Source organism: Hippocampus comes, unplaced genomic scaffold (genome assembly GCF_001891065.2).
Source record: "Hippocampus comes isolate QL1 unplaced genomic scaffold, H_comes_QL1_v1.1 scaffold105, whole genome shotgun sequence".
Taxonomy (NCBI): domain Eukaryota; kingdom Metazoa; phylum Chordata; class Actinopteri; order Syngnathiformes; family Syngnathidae; genus Hippocampus; species Hippocampus comes.
This window is the reverse complement of record NW_017806235.1, coordinates 73,796-82,409: the sequence shown is the minus strand read 5'-3', so window position 1 is coordinate 82,409 and position 8,614 is coordinate 73,796. Positions and strand designations below refer to the sequence as shown.

Here is an 8,614-nt window from a genome sequence, read left to right as displayed (position 1 = left end):
GGAGCTCTTTTTGCTCATCAAAACAGCAGCGCGATCGACTTGTGATTGGAGTTTGTTTCCGGTCGTCCACGTGTGCATGCTTGCTCCTTTTTGCCGCGTGCCGACAAGATGTCACCGCCACAGCCTGTGGACTGCAAGACTATTGAGGAAGCGCAAGCGGAACTGTCAGAGTATCGCGTGTGCGCACACACACACACACACACACACACACACACACACACACACGATGCCAGGCAACACTGTGTCTCACCTGACCTGGGTTTAAGACCTCCTCCCCCCGTATTGATTGTCAATACTACCCCCGGGCTCATTAGAAACTGACTTGATTAACGCTTTAAGTCGTTTTTAATGAGAAAGTCCCCCCCCCACGAGGTAGAGATGGATATATTGATAATGAGGAGGAGCAGCTCGAGCGGATTCGTGGCACTATAGACAAACAAACATTTGCACCCATGGACAATTAATGAATGAACCCCGATTTTTAGGATATTTTTTTTCATCCTACTTGTAAGTCAACTTTTCTCAATGAATGTTTTTGTGTTGATTCCAAATCAGTCCTCATTTTTTTTCTCTCTCGTACATCAGTTTTTCATCATCATCATCATCCTCAACATGAACATAACGATAATAATAATCCAAATATCATGACAATGATCCATAGTAATGTTGATGAAATAAAGCTTCGGTTCAGCGTTTTGCGAAAGGTTTCACAGGTCCAACTTAAAAACAATAACAAGAAAATATCTGAAAAGCCTGATCTGCCCCCAAAAAAATAGATTGTATATCCAGATTGCATTGCTGAATTGTGTATTCGATCTGATGTGTTCCTCATGATGTGTCCAGGCGCTGCAACATTTCCGTATCTGCATGTTCCATCCATTCATTCAGAGGAGGAGAAAGGGAAAAAAAAAAAAAAAGGAAGCCCAAACGAAGCCACGTGCGCACACGTCACAATCCACACCAGCGCGGCCCCTCCTGCGTCACGTGACGCCAGCGCCGGCTGATGCTGCGAGCAGCCAGCGGACGCACCGGAGAGAGTGAGCGTCAGCCTGCCTGCGAGCCAAGCGCCCCGACACGTTTCTTTTTCCGTACTCCCGCTCGGTGAGTATTTGATCTTGCGTTTTATTCTCTTGGTTTTTGTTTTGGGTTTTTTTTTTTTTTTCTTGTTTTGTTGTTGGTGTCCGGGCCACGGCTGTCGTGCGCATGCAATGCTTTCAGTTCATCCCTCACCACGTCCACGCAGGACACGTACAGTACGTGCTCGCGGAATGCTTTTGGATCCGCTTGTCGATTTTAGCAGCATTCCCCCTTTTGCTCCGTCTCCTGCCCACGGTCCGTACGATGGCTCCTTCGGCGCTGATTTTGGAGCAATTTGACTCTGATTTTTTTTTTCTTTTTCTTTTTTTTTTGGGATTGTTTTTATTTTTTGCAGCATTGGTGATGGGAGTGAAAAACGCTTTTGATTTTGGAGGATTTTCATGATTTTCTCAGCAGGTGACAATGGAACTTGGAAGCGAGTTCTTCATGCGGACGCCAGGTGAACTTTTGTTGCATGATTGGACATTTTAATCAGCTTTTCTAAATGGGGACATATGGAAACAATAGTTCCAATGTTATTTATTCATTTATTTATTTTGGGAAAACACAAATATTACAAAAAGTATGACACGTTTCTTTGAGAAACATCTTTAAAAAATGTAAAAATACAGCAAAGCATGACAACATCAAGATCTTGAAATACTACAAAATGTTACATTAGGAAATAGAAAATATTAGATTCGGAAATAATGCAAATATTAGATAAAGTAGATCAAAATGTACAATGTATGAGACTTTCACGATATCAGCCATCTTTCAGACAATTAAAAAATAGAGATTTTTATTTACTTTTTTTCCCCCTTTGACTTGCAAGCATAAACTGGAGATACGTTTTTGTGATGTTGTTAATTACACAATTTCAATGGGGGATGATGAGTGATATATATATATATATATATATATATATATATATATAGCCTCCTTCAGGCAACATTAAGACATTCACTGCGCTGGAGCTTTTTCAACTGCAATCCAGCCATTTCAAACACATTTGTCAACAGTTAGGAGTGGAGTTTTTTCATCTGTGCTGTATGTTGCACATAGAGCACATTTGACAATAAAAGTTGACTTGAACTTGAAGTCTTGTCCAGTTTGTCTGAGAAATTCAGGTTGTTAAAACACTGTAATGACGAACAGATCCCTGTAGATGGCGGTGTTGTATCACTTTGAGATCAGCACAGCTTTTGAGTAAAGGATTATGGGGTTATTCTCAATTTGTCATGTCAATTATGAAGGAGAAAACATGTTCGGAATCGAACAAGTTTAGAAGCCCCACCCTTGAACAGAGCATGTATACACAGTACATTACATGAAATATATGTGCTGAGTATGTGTCACGGTAGGTGATTGAAAGTATGTGTCGTGATCGTGACACAAGGTGACGCCATTCATGGACTGTATGGCAAACAGCATGTAAAAAAAAACAAATGTTCTACTCGAGCCATGGCGCAAACCAGTGTCGCTTAATGCACTTTTCATACGTGTGTCTGTAAATAAATGATTTTGCCACAAGGTCTTTTTTTCACAAAAACAAGAAATACTGCTGTCTATCATTTTTTTATTTATATTTTTGGGTCATTTTTAGCAAAATACGTGTTTTCTCTGCCTTTTGCTCAGAAACTTCTGTTTTTGGTTAAACTAACCCATGTTCTACTGCTGATTAAAGGTGAACGGAAAATTCTAGAAACTTCAATTTCGTGGTGAAAGAAGAGAGTCTTTTTATTTTTCAATATCCTGTTGGTCTAAAAGGATCGGTCAAAATCAGATGTGTCAATTCAATAAAGGATGGCTTGAGCCACAGCTGCTTCTCCTCATAGGGCAGGTAAACGCACTCTGGGAAGCTGGTTTGAGTAGCTGCACCTGTCATTAAAGCAAAACTGTGGCAAGGTCTTTTACTTTCTGGACCTGGATCTGACACCTCTGGTCAAAAGGCTCTAAAAGCGAAAGCAAAAGGGGGAGTGTGCTTTGAAAAAAAAGTGAATGAGAAAAGAACTTTTCATAGAGTTCATAAAATCTTCTATCATCTATTGTCTTGTTAACACCTGTGAACCTTTCAAACAAGTGCAGACGAGGGAACATGTTAACAATGCCTTGTAAAATGTGTCTTTCATAATTGAAAGTTAAAAAGGGTTCAAAAAAAAAAAAGACTGAAACTCTTTCCCCCAATATACCATTTGAACAACCATGTTTTCCATTTTACGTTTTCCCTGATAAAAATCTGCCGGTTGAGTGACCAATGAAAAGAAAACATATTGTACATAATTAGTCGCGTTTCAGTTGACGTGTCTCTGGGGTGAACTCACTCACAGGCGAAACCATCCTCTGTGCTTTCAGTCATCACAGTACAGGGACAATAATTATAGCTACGACCATCCGTTTCCCATGACGCTGAGCTTGAATGAGGGAGGACTGGATGTTGAAGTTGGTGGCTGTGCAGCGCAGTCCATCACAAGTGGTGCAAGTGGGCATACGCTGGCAAAATAGACAGTGAGTGGCAGAGAGCGAGGACCAAGCCGACAACTCCGTGTCTTGCCTGAGCACTGTCACCACATCACACTGAGCGCTGCCACTGCAAGTAAGGGTAAGGTGCACATTTTTACTCTGTTACCTACAAATTTTACTTTATTTAATCAGTTTTCATTGATTTTGCAAAGTCAATGTAGATTTGAAGACTGTTCTTCGTTTCAGTTTACAGTATGTTATAATTTTACATTTTATTGAATGACTGCAAATTAACATTCCACTCTATTGAATACTTTTGCTTAGTAATTAGGCTACTCTGAAATGTCTTATAGTCTAATTTGACTCCAATCGAAAATAGAACAAACGTTCTGGCTGATCTCTCATTTTCTTGAAATAATGGTACACATCTGACAAATTCTGCCAGTGAACTGACAGCGCAACTGTAGAGAGGTGGACAACCATTCATATTCACATTCAGAAGATGCTGACTCTTCAGCAAATCAAAACATGCATGTTTTTGGGCTGTAGGAGGAAGGTAGAGTCGTGCTCAGAAGTAAACGGCAAAAGCACAGGAAGGGTATGCACGCTCCCCACAGAAAACCCTTCGATTCAAACCCATTCCTTTATGCAATTGGGCAGGAAAGCAAAGAAATTGAATTTATAAGTAAATATTTATTAACCATTCAACGTAAAATTCAATGTTTTGTAAATCTGACACAGCACAGAGAGAGTTTTGTTAACAACACTGGCCAAATTTGATTGATTAAAACAATCACCAAGACTGAAAAATAAGGCTTCAAAATAGTAAAAATAAATAAATAAGTAATAACCAAAAAACAAATATCTAATGCCATGGCCGTATCATCATGTGTGTGTCTACCTGACATGGTTGAGCCAGCAAAATATATTCCCTTCAAGCCACTGGTGACTTGAACATATGCCACGGGCTGTCACTTGGCTTTCCAGCTAACAGGCTCTGGCCCATTTTTGCATAGTTTACACACACACACACACACACACACACACACACACGCACACTACATTCGTACGTCTGTATACTTTCGTCACTTGTCTCACTTTGCGACATTTAAACTGATCGAAATCGTTTACCTCAACAACGTACTGCTGATCTTAGCGTACCTTTTACAGCCTTTGTTTCGTATACAATGACACGTGCAGATGTCTATGATTCACGGAGATTATCTAGATTGAAGATTTTCTTTCGAGTTAAAGACGACTCAACGAATGGGTATGAGTGCATTGCACATTGAGCTGTCATCAGGCCAACAGTATTAAGCAAGTATATGTTGCAAGAAATCTGTGAAGGTATACTCACATTTTAGTCAAACTAACCAAAATGAGTTATGCAAACATTTGGGGTCAAATTGGACAGTGTTTCAAAGATGGCCTGATCCAGGTGGCGGTGAAAGCGCAACTTTAGCCAACTTTCTGAGGTGGTCAGGTGTGACAGCCACAAGTGACAGCCGGTATCCTGTCCTGCCCTCGTCCTGTGCAGTCGAGGAGCTGTCCTAGCGATCTGCGAGTTGAAGGCGCCCTAACATGTGTTAGCCATTTGCAGTTGCGTTTGCTAAAGGATTTACATCTGTTTTCTGATCTTTGAACCCCCTCCCCTCTCTTTTCTTTCCGTCTCTTGTTTCCCGTAAGGGTGGATGCTGTCAGGCGTGTTTTTGTTGCGAACGTTACAACTGGAATGCTCATATGGTTGTTGCGCTCGAAGGAATTTCACTCTGAATGAAATACACTGGTTTGCCGTTCTTGATGGGCCTACATGTCCATTAGTGGTTCTGGGTCATCTCTCGGGATGTATCATTACCGAGTTGGCAGTGTGTGTTTTGACCTAGAAGAAGCTAGGTATTTGGATAAGGATTTGGGTGTGTGTCTATGAGGGTTGACTGCATGTTTGTGTGTGTGTGTGTATTTGATGGTATTACTTGAAAACAGTCCTGCCGGTCTGTCTGTGGGTGAAAAGTGTGTGCGTCAGCAGAATGTGCTGATCCTCAAGTCTTACACTACTTGAGAGATTGTTGAGTTTTGTACTCGGGCCTTGTTGTTGGTGCATTTCAAAGAATGCCTTGTAGTACTTCGAAAGTGACGTCGTGAGCTGCTTTGAAGAATGACCCTTCAGGACTTCACCTTAAAGGAGACATTTTACGTAGTCTTCTCACAATTTAAACCATTTCTCCGGTGTCTTAGGCTACATTCACACTGCAGGGCGCCATGCCCAATTCAGATTTTTTGTTTGATTCAACCTTCCTATGTACTCTTCCACGCTGCAAAAACAAATGCAACTTCTAATGTGAACGGAACACCCCCGACATAGGAATGACGCGGGAGGAGGTAGAAATATTTTGGGGAATCAATGTTCTTCGATCTCCTCATTTCCCAACATTTCAAGGAGATATCGACTGAAGATAACATCACGTCGTTGCAGCGTGTAAGGAATGAACTGTCTGCGTGGCAGAATCACTGCTATCACCACAAATGTCCACTTAATGCCTCATTTACAAGTGATCTTAAATCAAAGTTAAATACAAAATCAACATTGTTCCTGTAACTTTGCAGATTCGCAGATGATTGTTGCGTCTCGCAAGCAGTCTCCCCAGCATTCAAAGTGTGTATTTGGCTTTTGATGAGTGGGATGTGTGAGGATGAGTGTTCATACAGCTGACGCATCAGATCCATGTCTGATTTATATCCACATACAAAAGTGGCCCAGGACGTATTTGAAAAAAAAAATCTGAATTGCACTTTGTTCAAAAATCATACATGTCACATACAAGCAAAGAAATTGGAATGGAGTTGCTGTGTGAACATAGCCTTCGGCTAGATTTGCACTGCATGGTTTAAGTGACACAATTCCAAATTATTCGTTTTTTTGGTTGTTGTTTTTTGCTCAAGTGGGTATTTATATGCATACTGTCAGTTTAAATGGAAAATATATAGGAGATTGGATATTTTGAGATGAGAAGAAATGCATCATATCTCCCAATATAACTGATAGATTGGATATACATCATCAATGCCAGCTAGAAGGCAATGAATTGCACCGATTAGTGATGTACAGTGGTGTGTAAAAGTGTTTGCCCCGTTCCTGATTTCTAATTTTCTTGCAGGTTTGTCACACTTAAATGTTTCCCATAATCAAATAAATGATCAATATTAATTAAAGACAAAATAATTTTTTTAAGTGAAGGTTTTTATTGAGGGAGAGAAAAAAATCGTTGGGTCATTTTTCTGTTGCAGAACCCAAACTTACTTAAGATTACGGTCACAAAATTGGTAAAGAGCAGAATTCATGATTCCATCAATCGCGGTATGTCATCCAGGTCCTGAAGTGGCAAACAGCCCCAGACCACATAGTGCCACCATTATGTTTGACTGGTGGTATAATGTTCTTTTTCTGAAATGCTGTGTTACATTTACGCCAGATGGAGCAAGAATTATACCTGTCAAAAAGTTCAACTTTTGGGACGTCGATCCATAGAACATTTTCGGAAAAGTCTTTGCAATTGTTCAGACGTGTTTTGCAAAAGTAAGATGACCCTTTACATTTTTTTTTTTTTTTTGTCAGCAGTTGCTTTCACATGGGAAGTTGCCATGGATGTAATTTTTGCTCTGTCACTTTCTCTCTGTTGAGTCATGGATACTAAATTTAACTGAGGCTAGGGAGGCCACCAGTTCTTCACATGTTGTTCTTGGTTTGTTTTTGGCCTCCTGGATGATTTGGTGCTGTGCTGTTGGGGTCATTTCTGTAGGTGGCCACTCTTGTTCCATGCTCTCTCTCAATTTGTGGAAAATGGCCCTGACCATGATTTGTTCCAGTCTGAACGCTTTAGGAATGATTTGTTATCCTTTCCAGAGTGTCAATTCATTTATCTCATCTGTTCTTTATTTTATTTGCATCATGGCCTTTTGTTGCAGCTTTTTGAGGTCTTTTGGCCGACTTCACTTTGTCATACAGGTTCTCTTAAGGTGATTTCGTGATTGAACAGGTCTGGAGGTAATCAGGCTTGGGTGTGGTCGGTGAAAATGAACTGAAGGTGTGATTTGCTATCGTAAATTCATGATTTCAAGTAAAATAAGTCCTTTTTCACAAATGGTAAGAGGGATTTGAATATTTTCCCCCCCTTTAACAAATCACCATTTAAAACTGCATTTTTGCTGAGGTTATCTTTGATATTGTGTTGAGGAAAATTTCTAATCAAATACTGTCATGATCCTCAAATCAAAGCTCGACATGGCCTACTTTGCAGAAAAGGAATATTTTATAATGTCACAAGTGATTAAGAGCAAATTTTGGATTCGCATCGTGCTCCAGCCATTTATTGAAATCTTCCTTTGTTTTTGTGTTTTTGCCCGCTGCTGTTGTCTGTAAAATCTGTTTTGCCTTATAAATGAACTATTAGGGCGCAAAGTAAACAAGCTTGACATAACAGGACAAAGGCTCGGTTTACGTTTGCCCTGCGGCTTTAGATTATAATATGACAAGTCAAGTATTGACTTTTCAGTGCGTGTGCAATATGTAAAAGTTAGTCACGCCGGCTCTTTTTGTTTGCTTGGCACCGTATGTTGATTCACTTAGAAATGAGATAAGATAAGACTGAAACACACACCTATTGAGAAATGGCTTTCACAAAGAACTCAATTGATTGGGCCAGCCCAGTGTGAGGCTTCAATCATGATATGGATCCATAATTGTGCAAGGCCACTTTGCAGCAGCCCCTGAGGACGAATGACAACGTCCAAGCTCCTTTCCAGACCGAGAGGTAGGAGTACTGTATAGAGAGATTGAGTGTCGAGGCTGCATTGGATTGGATTAAGATCTTTGTTAGCCAGTACAGTATCAAGATATATGATCTAATTCTAAACACAAGTAGGGACAGACACTTCTTTCTGTTACTGCCCGAAGCCAACTTTAGCGAGCCGGTTGACTGCGTGATAAAATTGTCAAACAATTGTCTGCCTTGCTAACTCCAAATTATCATGCGGATGCCATATTTAGTGTCTTGATTCAGAGAGAACAAAGACAATT

The 8,614-nt window shown here is 40.3% G+C and overlaps 1 protein-coding gene across 4 annotated transcripts in view; it reads left to right on the top strand.

Moving 5' to 3' along the window:
• Positions 1-945: 945 nt before the first annotated feature.
• LOC109507435 (RNA-binding Raly-like protein) overlaps positions 946-8,614 on the top strand; it is a 48,081-nt gene continuing 40,412 nt past the window's right edge. For 2 of the 4 annotated variants that reach the window (XM_019856864.1, XM_019856862.1), the window contains exon 1: positions 947-1,101. The gene's annotated coding sequence lies outside the window, so the exon portion shown is untranslated. Of the gene's footprint in view, positions 1,102-1,477; positions 1,538-8,614 lie in introns of those variants that run through there. The other 2 variants (XM_019856865.1, XM_019856863.1) reach the window with 2 other exon arrangements.